The 19858-nt window shown below is 42.6% G+C and overlaps 1 pseudogene; it reads left to right on the top strand.

Moving 5' to 3' along the window:
• Positions 1-1882: 1882 nt before the first annotated feature.
• LOC101701969 (large ribosomal subunit protein uL18m pseudogene) lies at positions 1883-14733 on the top strand (annotated as a pseudogene).
• The last annotated feature ends 5125 nt before the right edge of the window (positions 14734-19858 follow it).

The raw sequence follows: 19858 nt of genomic DNA on the forward strand, positions 1-19858 counted from the left end.
TGTACCCTCTTGAGGCAAGAGGTAAGTACATGTAAGGTAAAGAGTGGCTGGAGCCCCTGGGGAGCCAGGGGATGGGGCTGGATGAAGACAAAAGGCTCTGACACTTCTGGTAGATATGACCCATCAGGTGGAAAGATTAGGTACAGTTTTGAGATTTCTACAGGCATTCCGCATAAGCCCTCTCAATATCAAACCTCCAGTGGAACCAACGAGGTTTCATGGACAAGCTCAAGTCTTTCGTTTTCAGAGTAACCACATTCTCCCTTCCACTCCACTCTTTCCCCTTCTTACTCTTGTCTGGTTTTCTCATTCTGAATTCCTATACAACTTGCCCTCCGAATCCTGCTGGGGCTGCCGGGAACTGCCCGGGCATTCTTATAGAGGGTGCTCAGGAAAGGTGACAGTTGTCATGAGCTCAGGCTTTGAGATAGACTTGGACTTGATGCTCAGCTCAGCCATTTATGTTACGCAAACTTGAGCAAATTGCTTAACTTCTTGGAGACCCACTTTCCTCTGTAAAATATCATGATAGCAGTACCCACCTCAAGTGTACTGAGGGAACTAAAATGGATAATTCATGTGGAGTACTTAGCAACATGTCTGGCATCGTCTGTGCTCCATCAAGGCCAGCTATCCTTTTGGAATGATCATCCAGTTCTGTGTGCAGACGGGGTCTGCACACTACCACACAGTTCCCTCGGGCCAGCACCAGCTGCAGTGCCCTATGTACCTAAGTAGGTGCCCAAATGTGTGGGGGTGGGTTACACTCAGAAAAACCTGTACAAGATAGAGGATCGGGCCCCCAATCAGTTTCACAGCAAAGCCCAGGCCACCTGTGCCCTTTACACTGGCACTTCTTTCTCGATGTCACAGCAAGGCATCACCAGGACAAGTGTGCTGGCACAACCCTGCCTTCTTACTCTGCCAGCACCTAGATCCTCCTCAGAGAAGACCCTGCCAGTGGAAGAGGTTGTCTCCAGCAGGGAATATAAGGCTATAGGAAAAGGCAGCAGAGAGGAGGCTGGAAGGCAGTCCAGCAGGGAAGATGGTGAGCAAGGTTGCTCGGGCTCTGTTCCCATGGACATCTGGTGGGCTGGTCAGGGAGCATCCAGGACTGACTCTGCATTTCCAGGCCAGTGCAGTGACTTGAACATTACTCAGTTCTGGGTGTAGCCACTCTCAATTCTCTGAGTCGGTCTTATTAGAGCCTCTGCAGTTCCCGGACTGGCTTCCCAGCTTAAAGCCCTTGTTTGTCACTCTTTCCACTGACAGGGAAAATGAGGCTGGCTGATACACAGTCACCACCCCTTCTGGGTGGGATGACAAGGTTCCCCTTCACCCTTAGCTACTGCTCCACGAGGGGTGGAGCATGGGTCAGCCTCAGAGGTGCTGGGGCCCAGGGAGGAGAAGAATGTAACAATGCGTGCATTTGGCTGAGAAGTAACAGCACCCACTCTGGAGAAAGAGATGCTGTAGAGGGTGTTTGAGTAGTTTAAGGCGGGCGGGGAGAGGAAGTGTTGGTGACAGCAGGAATGTTGGGCTCCTCGGGCCATTCTGGTCATTTTGAACCATCATTACAAAACCTGGGAATACTAGGGCCTGCCTACAGGGCTAGCCCAGAAGCAATGAACCACAGCTGCCTACCAGATGTTACACATGCACTCAGTGTGAGAACTGCAAATGGCACAGTCACATACACATGTGCACACACACTCTTCATACATGCACGCAGCATCAGTGTCCACGACAGAGGATGAAAAAGATCACGAGTGCCCTCCTTTATCTTCCAAGCTCTCAAAAAATCAAATAACTTGAGGTCTCTTTCTATGTCCGTATCTTATCTAACCTGGACAAGCCCATTCCAGAGCTTTCTGACAGAACGATGTTAGAACTCATGCTGACACAGCTTGCTAGGAACAGTGGGAAGTTACAACTGGGGAAGACAGCAGGAGGTAAGTGAGCCACATCTTCTTGGACCATGGAGACCTTGAGAATTCTGATGGAGATGACAGAGCACTCTCTCTTTAGAGAAATGTGCTCAGAACATTTTGATGCTTTGCTGCACGCAGTGGACAGCCAAGCTCTGCGTCCTCAGTGTCCTCCATACCCCTGGAGTCTTCCAAAGCCACATGGCTCCTGAGCTGCTGAGACTGTGGCCACGCCTTCGTGCTCCACAATGACAGAGATGTCCAGTCAGGACCTGACCTGTCTCTATCTGATGCTAGCTCAGCAGTGCTGCCCTGGTCCAGTGGCCACAAGGACAAGGACCCTGCCAAGTGCTCATGGGAACATGGGTGGAGGCCAGGCTCCCCTCTCTACTTCCCCTCCACTGCCAGAGGGGCAAGGCCTCTAAATAAAGCAGCAGCTTCCTCAAGTAAAAGAGAGTCCACTATCAGCCAAGAGCCATCTGTCAGCCTCACATTAAGACAACCCAGTCTGAAGAACCCAGGCACAAGGACTAGAACTGCACAAAGGCAGAGTACAAGCAATGCTAGCAGCACCCATCTCCACACCCAGAGTCCTAGCCAATTGATGTCATCCTAAGAGTCGGAGCATGGTAGACGACAATGTCCAACCAGTGACAGAGCCCAAAGAGAAATCATTCCTCATGGAACATTCATCTCCAAGGCCCCGAGAACTTTCATAGAATCACTCATCAGGCTCCTGATTGTTTAGTGTTCAGGGTACTGCATTTCCAGCCACTTGGAGACCAAGCTTGGAGTTTGTTATGGCTCATGTTTAGCTGTCCCCACAAAGCCTCATGCTTTTCCACTGGTCGTTAAATCTAGAATATGTGATTGACTCATGGTGGGGCTAGACCGAGGGCACTAGGATTAAGGGCATGAGTGCTATCTGCCCTAAGTAGTCTGAATAAATAAAAGGAGCAGAAAGACACTGTTAAGGTCCCTTGTTGCTTTTGCTTCTTCTGCTGCCATGAACTGCTGCCTCTCTGCCACCCTGCCTTGGAGCCAGCCATTTATGGACTGAAACCTCTAGGAACTGTGAGCCAAGTAAACATTTTCCCCTTTAACTTTGAGTGTCAGGCATTTTGTCTCAGCAATGAGAGAAGAGTAACTAACACAAAGTTGATGAAACATTGTGGGTGACATCCCAGCCACAGCCTATAGGGAACCAAACTACTATGGTAATTTTCCTCACTCCGATGGAGAAGACAGCAGTGGAACAATTGAATGTGGGGGAGAATAACCCTACACAAATGCCCTGCACGGGAACCTCAAAGATTCACATATTGTGACACAAAGTGCATAGGGGATGTGTGGTTGAAGATGTTTTGTGTTGTGGGGAGGGAGACATCTTTAACAGTAAGAGTTCTGGCAGTAGAAAGTAAGCAACTCTAACTCCCTGCCCTGAGCTAATCAAAATTTCAAAAGGCATATTTAGATACACTGCATTTTATTAGAAATGGTTATGGGTGAAGTGCGGACTGTTTACTACTTTCTAGGTCATATTTATTGAAACAGAAATCTGAGCTCTCTTTAACCCATAAGATGAAAGGAAGTATTATCAGACAGCAGAGTGAGTACAAAGGAACATTCTGTCAGTGTGGCCTCAAAATCATACAGAGTTTTAGAAAAAGCACAGCAAGTGTCCCAAACAGCATAAGCAAACCCAGAGCAACAATCCTTTTCTGTGTTTCTGTCTAAATCATCAAGTAAGGATCTAATAATCATTACCCCACTGACAGAAGGAAGAGCCAGAATCCTCAGAATGCAATGACTATTAGTTATAAAAATTTGTTAAAGTCTTCCTTGGACATAGTTCATTGGCATTACTGTGTTGTAGCTATGGAGATGACCTATTAGTGGTAAAATTAGCCTTCTACAGAAAAAAATATTTGGACTTTTATAACCGTATATTCCTTCTCAAAAATTGAGGAAGATATACCCAAGGTGATAGAAAAGTATCCAGAGGAAAATCCCTCTGATACTGACCCCCCTCTGATATCAGCCTACAGCTGATACTTGAGTGCCCATAAGCAAAGTAGGTGCAAATACACATTGAATAAATAAAGGAGGAGAGAGGCCTCCTCATCTCTGAGGAGACAGAGAAAAATGTTTCAGATCTTGTTTTGCCTGGTAACCTCAGTTCAAGTCCCTTCCTTCATGTAGACGTCCTTCAACATTTATGCATTTGGTCTTTGTCATAATTTCACAGGTTGTCTCTTCAAAGTTCTCTAGACATTTTCTGTTCTCTGAACATTGGTTACCACCCTTTGCTTCTCTTCCCCAAAAGAAGATTCTTCCTCTTATTCTCTCACAGCCCCTCCCTTGACCTTCCATCATCACTTTTCTAAACACATTAATTAATCCTGTTGAACTGAACAAAAATTTGTCCATTCTAGGATGGGGAAGCAAGGACTTGTTGACCTAGGGTGGTTACACAAGCTCTGTTTGTCTTTGCCTCATAGTCTCTGAGTCCTCTCCAATTCAAAGTAGGTAGACAGCCCAGGGAAGGCAGTGGATGATTGGTCTGCTTCACTCTGGACCCTACTTCACTCAGGTCTTGTGGCCCAAGAGAGTTCACAGACCACTTGAGTTTCAGGCATCACTCAGGCCCCATAGAGGGTGGGAGGAGTGGGGACATTTGGGAGGGGCCCTCAGCTGAAGTCCAGAAGGAGTTGAGAATCTTCCAGCAAACCCTGGAGGGGACTCAGTGGGAACGAACTTTACAGAGAAGAGTGATGTGTGGGGATGTGGCCAAGAGAGGCCATTGGAAAGGATTTTTTTTTTTTTTAAAAAAAAGGGTCTCACTGTGTAGTTCAGGTTGGCTTCAAATTCACAGTAATCCCCCGCCCCAGATTCTCAAGTGCTGGGATTACAGGTATATGTCACCACACCCTGCAAAAGGATGCTTTTGACACATTGTAAAGCCAAGGTGGCGTAGTGTTCTAGTCATCGTTTCTCTCCAATTTGCACCAAGAGATCTAGTCCAGTTCCTGCCAACAGGCCAGCTCCAAGCCTGTAGGGGTGCTTCCTTGTAAGAAGGCTCCATTCCTCTCTCTCTCTCTCGCTCTCTCTCTCTCTCTCTCACACACACACACACACACACACACACACACACACACACACACACCAATCTCCTCAACCACAAACAAGGAAGCAAAGGAAATCAATGGATATCTTGAGGGTACATAGTGACCACAAAGACAGGGCTGTGCTTGTGGTCTGGAATGTCAGCCCAATTGTGAGGATGTGTGTAATCCTGAGTATGCAGAAGTTCACTTGTGGTTGAATGTGGGGCAGATTACAAACTCTGTCATGTGTTTCTAGGAAACCCTGATACCTTTTCCTTGGGAGTTATTATTAGACCAGAGATGTCACAGGAGAAGCACCTCAGCCATGCTCACAGTGTCAGCTTTATCCCCATAAGCTTGGCTTTGGGTACCCAGTAGCACCCACACTCACATTATGCCAGTGGTTGCCTCTGCCTGCAGTGTCTGGTGGCACCTGAGCAGGGCACTGGCTCCAAATTCTCAGCATTGTACATGAAATGTGATAGCTCTGGTGAGTACTCTATACCAGCTTATCTCTTTCAGAAAGAGATGGATGGGCTCTAGCTTAGCTTACAAAATCTATTTTAATATTTTTAAGGAATCCCTTTGCCAAGAAACAACTAAATATCATTATACTAATATAATATATATTATATTTGCAGGTGAGAAACAAAGATGGGAGAAAGGTATCAATCACAATGTTTACCTTTTTATATAATTTTGAATTTTAAACCATGTGAGCATATTAAATATATATTTGTATCTCTTTTTAAATTTAAAAGCCTTATCTAGAAGGTTTCCTCTAGCTAAGAACTTCTAAACAGTGTTGCTTTAAGTGACCTGGTATACAGTACACAGGTCATAAGTTTTATGCGAGGAATATTCCAAGACCCAGCTTTGGGTGACTTCTACCCAAAGGCCAGGGACCCACATGTTGGGCAACAAGGGCAGGATAATGATGTCCCCAGTCTCCAGTAATCTCATGGCCTCTGGGGAAGGTGTGAGATGATGCCCTGTGTCCTTCCTTATTCCTGAAGGAGACCCCAGGGAGGTAGAAGAACTTTTGCAGACCAAGAGGAGGAAGAATCAGTAAGAACAGCTGCCATTGTGATACAGATACACCCTGCTTCTGCCTGGAAGCCATCTGATGTGGCTTATTTACTACCAGAGGAGCCTGGGTAAAGCCTGAGCAAAAAGAAAGCTGTGCACTCCCTACATGCATTTTAAACATTATTAATTATTAAAGAACATTAGATTTAAAATACTAAAAAATTGAAAAGTGTGTTGAAATGCACATTATTTTAGGTTAAAATATTTTATTTGTACTCAAACTAAATTTATAATTTTAGTTGAGCTAAATTAAAATTTATATGAGATTGTCATATATTAAAAGAAATGATCAAACATGATAATTCTCTCCAGTGAAGAGGAGATAAACAAAGAAATATGATCAATGAATTTGCTTCCACCAAAGCAAGGGGTGCATATTGTTTTCTTTTTTTTTTTTAATTTTTTTCAATTTTTGGTACCGTGGATCGAACTCTGGTCCTGGCGCTTGTGCAGCAGGTGGCAAAATCACTGAGCTAAATCCCCGGCCCTCATATTTTTTTCTTTTGCTTTAAGTTCCAATATGGCCATACCTGGCATTATTCTTTTTTTTTTTGAGATGTATAGAAACATCTTTTATTGGGCTAATATGTCCCAAAACAGGTCAGTTAGTAAAATAGATTCTAGAGAATGTGGCCTATACACAGCCCTCCCTCCCCCAAAATAACCCTGGGGTGGACATTTCCCTCCCCCTGGGCTCACTGGGTATAAAAAATGTTTGGCAGCTCTGTTTATTATCTAGGCATGGACACCATGTCCATGTCCCTCCCCTATTCCTAGGGTGCAGCAGCAGTAGGTGGTCACAGTTCTCCCCTCAAACCAGCTTAGCCAAAATTTTTGCCTCACCCCAAATATGGAACCAAAACAAAGAGCAAGTAGGTCCCCAGCACAGAGGTGTTGGGCAGGGCCCCATTATTCTTTATTTTAGATTTTGATATTTTGTTCATCGTAATTTTTACATTAGTTTTGATTTTTTAAAGAAACATGGTATTAAAATATTATTTATCTTGACTACTGTGTTCCCTTAAATTTTCTATAGGTTTACCACAGCAGCCCAAGTCTGAACCTTGCCCTCTGAATTACTTCCTAGATGGCTGCATCTTTATTCAGAACCTCACCAACTATCCATGTCTCCTCAGAGCCTACACAGAGGAGCAGCTTTCCCCCAGAGAACTTGTTTCAGTATTACATTTTCTCTATTTAAAGCTCTAATCCCCAGAAGAGCGCCATAATTCTTCTTTTCATATATAAAGCTATTCAGAGAACCTCCAGCAGTCGTCCTCTTGCCTTTGGCTAGACAGAGTGTACAAATGTAATTCTCTTAATGTCTTGTAAGGGACGTAATCATTCAGAACACACTCAGCCTGCTCAGGTGTGCTGATGGTACCACATCCTGATGAGATGGCTAATGGGAAGAGAGTGACAGCAACAATGTAAGGATAATGTACTCTGACTCTTTCCTATCCCCTTCTGACCCACCCCATTTCTCATCCAGAGGCCACTGGGGGAGAAGGGGTCTTATAGTGACTTCGTTTCCCTAGCTGACTCGCTGAACCCCCAACACATACCAGATGTTTTACAGCTGGAGAAGAGAAGTGGGTGGTTGTTTCCTTTGCAAGGAGCCACAGTATGAATACTTTTTTCCACAGGCTGACTCATATGACTGTTGGTGTCCTAGACTTTTCCACATGGTTCCAACTTCTTTACTGACTTGGGGGTGGGGATGGAGAAGCAACTTTGATCTAGCAATTAAACTCCTCCATGATTTGGTTTCTCCATAACCAAGAATACTTAACTCCCTTCTGCAGGCAGGGGACAGACTCAGTGACCTCTCATAGCCTCCTCTAACCCCAGGATTCCAACTGGCTATTATTAGCATTGTCTCAACAGAGCTTCAGGGTGACATGATGCTTCTGGGTGTGCAAAACAAAATGAAAATATTACCAAACCAGGTCACCAAATCAGCTGGTTTTTTGGTGCCACTCAACATTACTAAGGTTATTTCTCTGAGAATTTCTTTCCCTTAAATACTCTGTTTATTGTCCTCAGTCTGTTCATTTCCTTAGCCTTTTCCTCATGTTTTCCATTTTGACTAAGTTCCACTTATAGGAAGGCAGCAAAGCCTCATCCTGGCTGATCCCTGCTCCCATGCTCAGCATGTAGAGTGCAGCAGATAGGAGCCTGGGGTTTGAAATCTGGTACACCTAGCTGAATGTTAGTCCCTGTATTCACTAGCTAGATGGGCATTTGGGCAGTCTACCTAGCCAGGCTTTGAGGCCCAGATTGCCCTTGTTTAAAAGGGATGCTAATATGTGATTCAGAGAGTATTGTGAAGATTATAGGAATCAAATGCAGAGCACAGTGTCTAGCACTGAGTAAAGTAAAAAAAAAAAAAGCTCTTGAACACAGCAATGAACATTTGCAGATAAGAAATAACTACACATGAAGTATATGGGTGCATTCTTGTTCACAAATCCAAATAATACAAAAAGTCTACAGAGTAAAAACTGAAAGACTCTTTTTACTGACTGCCTCTCCTCTTTCCCTCCCTTTCTCTACATTAATAATAGTGTTGTTCTTTATGTGACTCTCTTTTCTGGGGAGAAGAAGCTTATTATCTGATATGTGCATAAAGTTCTAGTCAATAAGGCACCCCATGGGCAATGCTGGTCTCATGGACTATTTTGTTGAGTGACATCAGAACCACTTTAGTTTGGGCAAGTCATAATATGATGTTTGCACAATGACAAAATCACCTAATGATGGATTTCTCAGAAAATTCCTCATATTTTATATGTATATATTTACATTTTTAAAAAATATTTAAAAATACTTATTTTAGAAATATTTTTATATCAGAATTACACTATATTTTTCATTCTGAGACTGTTTTTCCTTGCTTAGCCACATATTTTAGACATCTTTCCATGGCTATACACATAGATCTACCAAATTAGTATTCATAATAATATATGCACTCCAATTTATTTCAATGGGTGATGTTTAGTTTACTTCCTAGTTTTCACCATTATGTAAATAAACACTTTTAACCTCTGCAGGCCAAAGACCAAGTAGTGTCATTGCTGTCCTCCTTGTGGGCAGCTGTCCCTGTGTGGCCTGGAGAATCACTTTCTGAGTCCGAGCAAGAACTTCTTTAAGGCCAAGGGCAAACATATCCTTGTATCACCAGCCAATCCTAGAGCCCTAATTTTATGGCTGCCACCAAAGTCCTGCTCCTTTGAAACCAGATAGAAAGGCTGGAACCCAGATGATTTAAATGTTCTTCAGTCAGAAAGCAGAAAGAGGCAAGATGATCTGAGAAGGTTGGCCTACAGCTGGGTTGGCTTTCTTAAAGGACTGGCCAAGGAATTGTGATAAACAATGGGTACATCTTAGGTATCTGAAGATTTTAAACATAAGAAAGTGTACATTTTAAATGTGAGTCATTGCCCAGGCACAAAGACTATAAATCACAAAAACGATGCTTTTCATTCACTTGAGGGAAATGCCAACAGATGGTAGAACTATGTGCTCTCTACGCATGTACTCATTGTGGGTTCTCCATAAAGATTTGCTGAAATGAATGCATGCAGTTATCTGGTGTGGACTCAAAGATATTTTAGCTTCATCTTAGCTTTCTTTATAAGTTTACCTTATCACTTCTCAGAAAAAAGAACTGATAAGGAAATGTCCATTATTATATGTGGAATATTATGTTCATTTCAGCCAGAGATTCCTTCCCTTCCTGAAAGTGTAGCTCAATATCACTAAAGGATACTCCATCATTCTTTATGCTCCCAAGTTGGGGTAAGTAGTTTCAATTACATTAATTTGAACATGGTTTTAATATTAGTCTGGGGATGTTTCTATGTTCATACACCATCAAGCTTATAGATGCCTCAGAGAAAGTACTGACATGTATATGACTGAAACAATCATTAAATATGTATGGATCTGCATTACATGCTCAGCATTGCACTGTGCTGTGAGACACACAGAATCTGTCTAATAGAAGCTCGTCGTCCTGTTGAGAAGATACATCATTCACATCAGAAATCACTGGTGATTTAGGTAGTACACTATGGTACTGTATCAGTCAGGGTTCCAGTCAGTCAGACAGGAATCATGGTAAATGTTTTAAACACAGTGTTTTGGACAGGAAACTACTTACAAAGGTGTTGGAAAAGTTGAAAGAACAGAAAAATAAAAATACCTGGTGAATAGTAACACCAGGAAAACTGGGAGTGCAGGAGTGAGCTGCTGGAGCCTAAGAGCATCCTTGCTGCCTCTCTCCCGGAGGTGCCCTTGTAGCTACTGAAGGTGCTGTTAGAGCTGTACCCAGGTGCAGACCTGCTGAGGCTAAAGCCAGGGTTACTAAGAGGATTCAGCATTTGGCACAGATGGCATGAGAAGAAAGGATCTCTCCTTTATTGGCTCACGTGACTGGGAATAGAGGGAGTTCGCTGGCTTCAGGAATGGCTGGGTTCAAGGTCTTAAGTGATGTGAGGGCTCTGTCTCTTCAGTTTCCTGCCTTTGCATTTCTTGTTGATGTCATACTCAGACAGACACACTGGTTACCCACAGATTCCCATCTTTCCAGCAGGTTGACCTAATCAGGAAGGGTCTTTTTATGATATCTAGCAAGCCCTACACTGCTGAAGGGTGGGGCCCTAGGATTTGCCAGCTCCCTCACCCTACCACATGGAAAAGAGAGGAAATTCCTCAGTGGAACAGTGGGTAGGTGTTACCATGTAAAGGAGGGTGGGAAAGTAGGCTGAGCAGGCAAAAACTGTAGCTACCAGTCTGCTATCAGAACCACAGCAGAGACATGGGCTCTGCCCTCAAGGAACTTATTTTGAAAGCTTGGAGAAGCTTCAGAATCACTATCAAATCACAAATAAACCAATGTAGATTGACTTTTTTGAGCTATAGTATTTGTGGAATGTAAAGACTCTCAGTCTAAGGCAGTGATGGCAAACCTTTTAGAGACTAAATGCCCAAATTGCAACCCAAAGCCCACTTATTTATCGAAGTGCCAACACTGCAATTAATACTAAGGTTTTAGTTTAGAAAAAGCAATTCATATATTCACATCTTTTGCCTTAAAAGAAAAACACAATGACAGAGCTCTCAATGATATAAACTGCTTTTTATTGAAAGGTAGAAGTTAGTATTTGGCATGCTTTTGCACAATTAATGTGATCTTTGCTGTTGTATGCATGCTGATAATTTGTCAAACCTTGGCTCATACTCCATTAGTTTGAGAGCAACACATGCAGCACTCAGGTCACCTGTTAGTCTGTTTCTTGTATCAGATTTGAAATGATTCAAAGCTGAAAACAGAACCGGGGATTTAGCTCAGTGGTTCCACCGCCTACCTCGCAAGCACAAAGTTCCAAGTTCGATCCCCGGTACCAAAAAAAAGCTGAAAATAGCTGCTCACAAGCATAGGACAATCCAAAGAAAGTAAGAAAACCAATCCCAAGTGCTTTCACTGATTTAAAATTATTTGGCAGAGAATTCCACACTTCAAGGATTTCATTTTCAGATCTACCCACTGTGCTGTCCTCTGTCACCCTTCACACTCCATATTCTCTATCTTCTCAAGTATTGCATGCAGGTCATAGAATTTACTTTTCCAGATAGAGCTTTCTTGAAATTCCAACAGCTCTATTTCAAGATTTCCAAAATCTAACCTGGAAAAATCAAGTTCTTTAAATTTGACTTTATCTGGAGAAATAAGAAAACAGCATTGTCTCCATCTTAAGGAACTATAAAAAGTTGTTACTAAAATTCTCCTTTGCAGCTGCTAGAAAATTCCTTGTAGATTTCCTGATGGTTTGTGGGATTGTCTGCAAATGTTATAGAATTTTCTAAATTCAGTTTTAGATTTGGAAAATATTTCAACTGCCCACTTTCAAGGTCTGGGGCGACTTGGCTTGTTGTAAAGTTATCATATCATAGTTGTAAAGATATCAAATCCTCTGAATATAACCTTGGCCAAGCCCGTCTGAGAGGGGAGGCCCATTACTCTGAGCACAATATGGCCAAGAAGACATATTTTTCTTAGGGGTAATAGTGAACAAAATTTTATCAGCAGTCCATAAAAGAGAGTGAAGAAATTAGGTATAATGAAGATTTGTTATCAGCCAATATACCAGTGGTTTTCAAACCACATGTATGTGATGTATACATATGTATTTGCCCACCAGATTTTGATTAATATGTACAGTTTACTTTTGGTAAATCTCAGGTTGCCTCTTATTAAGGGTCTACTTGGCTGGTAAAATATTTGCCAAGGAAATTTTCTAATATTGTATCAATTTAAATACAATTTATTGCAAGTGAGAGGTGAAGGCATGATATAATAGCAATCTGGAGCAAAATGAAATTTGTAAATTTTCTGAAACATAGGAAAACAGTATAGGCTGGAATAACACAGTAGTCAAGAATTCAAACTCCGGTGCCAGACTCCCTGGGTTCAAATCCTGGCTCTTACTAGCTATGGAATCATAAATGAATTCCCACATGTGTAAAATAGAGCTACAATTACCTACCCCACAGGTTGTGACAAGGATTAAAGGATTAAATATAATACTTGCACATGCTTAGAACTTAGCACATAAATATTAGCATTATATAAAAGATTATATTATTCCTCATTCATTATACACTCAATTAATATACACTGAACATATACTATAGGCGTTGTGCTAGGCTTGGGGCTAGGGAGTAAGGAAAAAAGAAATCACCAGTCTTTATGGACTAGGGAGAAAATATTAACAATAACAAACTGATATAAAATTGAAACAGTGTGTGCTGTCCTGGTTTGGGAGCACAGATGGAACCAGTATGAGAAAAAGGTTAAGAGAAGCCCTCCAAGTGGAAGGACAGGGTGACAAAAACTGGTAGGTACACCACAATATATTTGCTCAGAGGGTTTCTTTGGGGCAATGTTTCCCAAACTGTATTCCATACCCACAGGTCTTTGAGATGGTTTCAGTTTCTATGTCAATCTTCTGGAGGAAACGTGCACAGTAGACTACATTGTCAAGAATCACAATGCACACTATAAAAATCTGACAGTTGAAAAAAGGCACTTTAATCTTTTTGGTGGGGCAGTATTAGAATTGAACCTAGGGAATGTCAAACGCTATCCCAAGCCCTTTTAAAAAATTTATCTTGAAACAGAGCCTTACCAAGTTGCTGAGGCTGGCCTCAAACTTGCAAACCTCCTTCCTCCACCTTCCAAGTAGCCAGGATTACAAGTGTGCACCACTGCACCCTTTTAACCCTGTTAGCTCAGCATTTTTTAAGGTTAGTCCATGAAGCTGAATAAATAAAAATCATTTAGTGCTCATTAACATCCTTTCCCCAAGACACACTGGAAAAACCAGTATCTACTGGTAATGAGAAATTCTAGGAGCAGGGCTGGAGGAGACTGCACTTTACCCAGTATGCCCTGGGAGAGCACTGTCCTTATAGCAACTTGTTGAGAACAGTTAGAGGGAGGATGTTCTGGGCCAACAGGTGCAACCTGTGTAGGGCAGATAAAGGCTGGGGGCAGAGACACCCTTGAGAGGGAAGGTTCTGGGGGAAAGTTGACAGGCACCCTGGATAAAGATTGTGGTAGTAATAAAACCAATATAGTGTGCCATTTTCCCTTCTTAAAAGAACCTCTGAAAAGAAAAGCCCTAATTACCCAACTGCCTGGTTGTGAAATGCAACAACCAGAGAAAACTATCAGTACTCCTGGACTTTTGAGCAGGCCTCAGAAGACACACAAAAAAGAAGCATTGCCCTTCAGATTTAATATGGTTGCGGGCGGTTAACTGCTTAGGTTACCGTCAGGAAAAGGAGGCAGACGTTCTGAGCTTTCGCACATCCTCTCAGCGATGGCGTTTTTGTCACGGTTCTGGAATTTGCCGATTTGCAGGAGGCCAGTCCTTGTCGTCATTTCCATTTATTAGCGTGTCGGTTTGCACCTCTCTCAACCAGTTCCACGCCAGCCGCGAAGCCCGAAACGCAGTCTGTGGAAAATGAAGCTGTTGCCCCAGAGTTCACCAACCGAAACCCTCGTAATCTGGAGCTCTTAGGTGTGGCCAGGAAACAGCGGGGTTGGGGGACAGTGTGGCCCTCCGGAGAATTCTGGCACAGGTTGCGAGTTACAAGGACTAAGCATCATGTAGAGGCGCTTGTTGGGCATTGGAATGGCCGGGGTGTGGTGTCAGGATCCACTCGTGAGTGGGCTATTAAAAAGCACCTTTATAGTACCAGAAATGTGGTGGCTTGTGAGAGTACAGGACGAGTGCTGGCACAGCGGTGCTTAGAAGCAGGAATCAACTTCATGGTCTACCAGCCAACCCCTTGGGAAGCAACCTCAGACTCGATGAGACGCCTACAAAGTGCCATAACAGAAGGTGGTGTGGTCCTACAGGAACCTCGAAGAATCTATGAATGAAATAAAGGCATTAATTGTTTGTGTAAATATAAAACTATTGGCTACTGTGGCCACCAAAAGAAAGCATCTGGAGGAAAAAGCAGCCTGGAAGTTTTATAGCATAATGTAACAGTGGAAGATTATTTGTAGTTAAGTTTGGGGTGTGTGTGTGTGTGTGTGTGTGTGTGTGTGTGTGTGTGTGTTTTTATTTTTTAATCAAGGGCTAAATTCTTTCCCTGTTTTGGGACATGAAAGACATATCTAAGGAAAGGATCATCAATTATAACTTTTGAAGGCCAAATTAAAATTTGTAAGTTATGAAATAAAGACATAATAACTTAAAAAAAAAAAGAAGCATGTGTTCTTCTTTAGCTAGAGTCATTTCTTTATTGCTGGTGGTCAAACCCTGGCCTCATGCATGACAGGAAAGCACTCTACCACTAGGCTACACCCTTGTTCCTCCTTTGGAACAGGTTGTTCCATGTGCTTCTGCAAGCAGCCAGAGCGAGGATGCAGGCTGGGCAGATAGTGCCATGTTGTACAGCACCACTTCTCTAAAAGCCCCTGAAAATCAAGACTAGAGACTGCACTCACATCTGATTCATTTCTGTCTGCTTCGTCTCCTGGCTAAACCTCCCAGGAGTAGGGCATGGCAGGCAGGAGGGCAGTTGCTCAGCTCAGCCTTTATGTTGGAGACACACTGGGCTAGAAGTAATAAGGGAATTGATGGGAAGTAATAAGGGAATTGATGCTGGGCTCAGCAACTCCACCCCTCTGCCTCATTACCAGATACAAAACCAGGTCTGAGAGAAGAGACAGGAGAATGGACTTGTGATTGCACGTAAATCAGCATTTACGTGCTCAAGAGATGTTATTATTTTTTCTTCTATATTTATAACCAAAAAAAAAAATCTATTTAAGCTATTCAGTAAATGAATTTGGTGTTAATTCTTTAGAGGAATGTTTCTTACCCCCTGCCTGGAGCTTTCCTTGACCTTCAGGCCTGTAACGAGCTTGGGGTTTCCTGGGTTTAGAAAAAAGTTAGCCAGTGACAAAAGGGCCCTCAAACACCATCATTCATTCTCTTGCAGACATAGTCAGACCAACATAATCATTTCATTTTGCTCTTCTCTAGCCACGCCTTTCAGGTGAGAAACCTGGGGGAACCTGTCTGACAACAAGCACCCTGCCCACGAGGACACTAACAACTCCTGGAGAAGGGTTCTTCCAGGGCTCTTCTACCTCCTTGCAAGAAGCTCCCAGGAAAAGATCCCACCCTGGATCTACAGTGGCTCCAGGGATTTTACATCTAACCCAAGCTGGAAGGTATGTCAGGCAGTTTGAGGTTACACGATGAGATAATCTAAGGAACCTGCCATGTATTAGTGTTTACTGTCTAAGCACTACTGTGTTTACTATGTAAACACATTACATTCTTCCAGCACCCTTGTAGAAGATACTCTTACCCACATTTTACTAATGAAGAAACTGAGGCTTAAGAAGGTTAAGTACTAGTAAGTGCATGGAGTAAGAATTTGACATGAGCTGTCAGACTCCAGAGCACATCCTCTTAACACTATTCTGCTTTTCCAAGAGCCCACTGAGGCCCATTGGCTCTCCCCAGCTGTCTTTTTATTCCTCAGCAGCTGAGTGCAACCTGGTAGTTGGGGTCAGCAGTGTTTAAATGAGAGAGGGCAAGCATTCATCTGCTGCCATGCCTGGCATATAGTAGGCATTCAACATGTGCTAGATTCTCCCCACCCCCTGTTGCTTCTCAGCAGTAGGACTTCACTCTAAATAACAACTCAAACCCATCCTTTGTACATGTCTTCTCTGATGGAAATTCTGGCCATTGGCGGAGGTGGACGGGAGAAATATCCACTTATCCACTCCTCTGACAACTAATGGAGGACCTGCTCTGTGTCTGGCTCACTGCCCAGAGCCTGGGGATAAAGACTTCAATGAGGCCCCTGGCTGGGGTGGGCCACGAGCAACGGGCTCATTTCCAAAGAGAACAATAGGGTCAGCAGCTGAGATGGGGCAGCACAAGAAGGATCAGGGTGGTCTGAGAAGGCTTCCTGGGAGACAGAGCCTGAGCAGATCTCTGGAAAGTGAGTAAGAGTCGGACATTTCAGGCACAGGGAAGAGCAAACATAAAGTGGTGGAACAAACAGAAATAAAAGAGAAGCCGTGAAAAAGAAGAGCCATAATGAATGACTAGACCAACTGCAGTGATTCTGGGTGAACGTCCTACCATGTACCAGCAGCCTCCACAACAAAGAATTATATCTCACCCAAGATGTCAGTAGTGCTGAGGTTAAGAAAACCTGGGCTTGATCAACAAATATAAAAACACTGATAATGAAAAGCTTCCCAGTATAATGGTGGTGCGTGAATAAATACAGAGACCAATGGAACATTTTAGGAAAAATATAAAAATATACAGGAATTTAGTATATGATAAAAGTGACCCTGTATTTGCAAATGCAGTGATTATTCAAGAGATGGTGTTGAGATTCCTGGTAGTGCTCATCTAGAAGAAGTTAAATTGGAGCCATACTTCATTCCATATACAGAAAAAATTCCAAATGGAGTAAATATGTAAATGTAAGCCGTAAAGCCACAAAAGTACTAAGAGAAAATAGGAAGAATTCGTTTATGATCTTAGAGTGGGAAAGTTCCTCCTAATTATGACTCAAAAACCACAAACTATAAAATAACAAGTTGATAAATTCAGTTAATGAAAGTTTTTAAAAAATTGTTTAAGATTGTATATCTCAAATAAGCAAGCAAGCAAACCTGCATAAGCAAAGTAAAAAACAACTGCAAACCTGAAAAGAATGCACCCAATCCAGCAGACAAATTATAAATCTTAAATTATAGATACATAAAAATCTCTAAAAGAAAGACAAATGGAAATATGAGTAAAGGGCATGAAAAGACAGCTCAAGGAGCAAAAAGAAAAGACAAAGGAACACAAGTGGCTGATTATCTTAAGTGAAATTAATCAGACGCACCAGTTTAAATATTGCATTGTTTCTCTTGTATGAGAAACCGGAGTATAAATAAAGAGCAAATTAGAGGATAGACAGTAGGAAGAACTTTTTCAAATGAGAAGGAGAACAAGAGATGGGGGAGGAGGGAGGGAAGGAGGGGAAAAGGGAATTAAAGAAAAGAGTGAAGGAAAAAATGGAAATAGAGCTTTTGCAAATGGAGTGGGGATGAAGGTTTGGAGGTGGCGGCGGGGGGGGGAAGGGGACAAAAAATAATTAAAATGTGTTATATACATGTACAAATTCCCCGTGATAAACTGATCCTTATGTACCCCAAACACACAGATACTAAAAAAAAAGCAAGTGGCTGTTATATATATAAAATGATGTTTTGCATTTTCATAAAAATGCAAATTACGAGTATTGAGATGCTTGTTTTTGTCATCTCTCAAGTTGGTAAAAATTTAAGTTCTAAAACGCACAGTTGCCTGTGAGGACACAGACATTCTCATGCATTGCTGGTGGACATATCAATTAGTGTAGCCCCTAGCAAAGCAATTTAGAAATATTTATCAAAATAACAAATGCTTCTCTCTTCTGCCCCAGCCATCCCATTTCTTGAATTTTGCCCCACAGATAGATGTATCTGCATATACATGAAGTGAAATGTATACCAGATTATATATTGGAGCAAAAGATTAGAAATAATTTAAATGACTGTTAGAGAACTCTTCAAACAAAGTAGGGGTCAACAAACTACCACCAGGGGGCAATACTTGGCTTTCCGCCTGCGTTTGTAGGGCTCTCAAACTAGGAGCAATTTTAGCATTTTTAAATAGTTGAAAAAATCAAAAGGAGAATTATATGTCATGGCTCATACATTTTATAGAAAATTCTATCATTGTCTGTTAGTAAATAAAATTTTATTGGAACTCAGCCAGGCTCATTTGTTTATACATAGTCTCTGGCTTCTTTTTAAAGTAATTTCTGCAGACTCCGTGATCTCACAGATACTAAAATATTTACTATTTGGCCCTTTCCAGAAAACATATTCTGGATTTGAATTCATCCACGCAATTTAATACATTGCTGGAAAAGAAAAAAAAAACAAAACTCTTTTACAAGTTGCTATGGAAAGGTTTCTAGAACGTATTACTAAATCTTAAAAACAACAGATGTATAAAGTGTGAATTGCATGCTACCATTTTGGTAAAAGGGGAAGACATATTTGTATTTTATTTAATATGCATAAAATTATCCGGAAGGAAATACAAGAAATCAGTAAGCAATGGTTATCTTTGAGGGAAATGTGATTGGTGAACATAGAACAGAGAAGGAAGGAAATTTTGTGTGTATATGTGTGTGTGTGTGTGTAAACTGCCCCAAAATTAAGTTTAAAAGAATTTAAAATACAACTGTGGTAAATGAGAGCATAGATTTAGGTTGCTGCCAGAAACTGGGCCTGGCTTTAGGGGATCATGAAGCCAGAGAAGTCTTAGAGGCTGGAAGAGAAAGGATGTCTAGGCTGGGCCTGGTAGCTTGCATTTTGCATGTCCTGAGGACAATAAGAGCCAAAGGATCAATTTTGTTTTTTAGAAAAAAAAATCTGGAAACAAGAAAAGGTTCAGTGGAAGGGGGTGTGAGTAGGAAGGGAGAGGGTAGTACGGTACTGGGAGCTGCTTCTGGGGAAAGAAACTGGGAAGCTGGGAACAGAGGTGGGAGGCTGTGCCAGTTAACCGTCAACTTGCTGGGTTAGGAGACACCTGGAGAGGGGATTGCATCCTGGACAGCGCCCAGTTCCAGGCGGGAGCGGAGTGTCAGTCACTGCACCCGCAACGGAAAACACAGCTCATCTGCCTCTCTGGGTGTGGAGAGCGCGCAGCATGCGGAGGAAACTGGACATCGCTTTAGAACTGCCAGTTATTATTCGTAAAAGCTTTGGCATCGAAGCGACGTGGAGCTCTCCGGCCGCATGAGGGTGTGTCCTCTGGGCAATGAGATTAAACAGGTGTTTAATGGCGACCTCAGCCCAAGTCCAGGCAGAAAGAGACAGAACCCGCGAGTCACCTCCCCGAGGACACCAAGGATTGATTGCATTTTACCCCGAGGGGGCGCTGGACCTGGAATGCCGTGGACTGAGGTCGGGGAGGGCCGCAGCTCCGACCTGACCCGGAGGAGGGGTACGGAAGACCCAGGCTTGGTTGTTCTGTGGTTGTTCTCACACAAGAGCCTGGAGGGTGAACCTTTTCTCCCCCACCCCCAGGAAGAAAGTTCTTTTCCTTCCTGCCCGGGTACAGAACACAA

The sequence above is a fragment of the Heterocephalus glaber genome, unplaced genomic scaffold, assembly GCF_053883595.1.
Source record: "Heterocephalus glaber isolate CG9 unplaced genomic scaffold, H.glaber_assembly_v1.0 deba00001457, whole genome shotgun sequence".
Lineage (NCBI taxonomy): Eukaryota > Metazoa > Chordata > Mammalia > Rodentia > Bathyergidae > Heterocephalus > Heterocephalus glaber.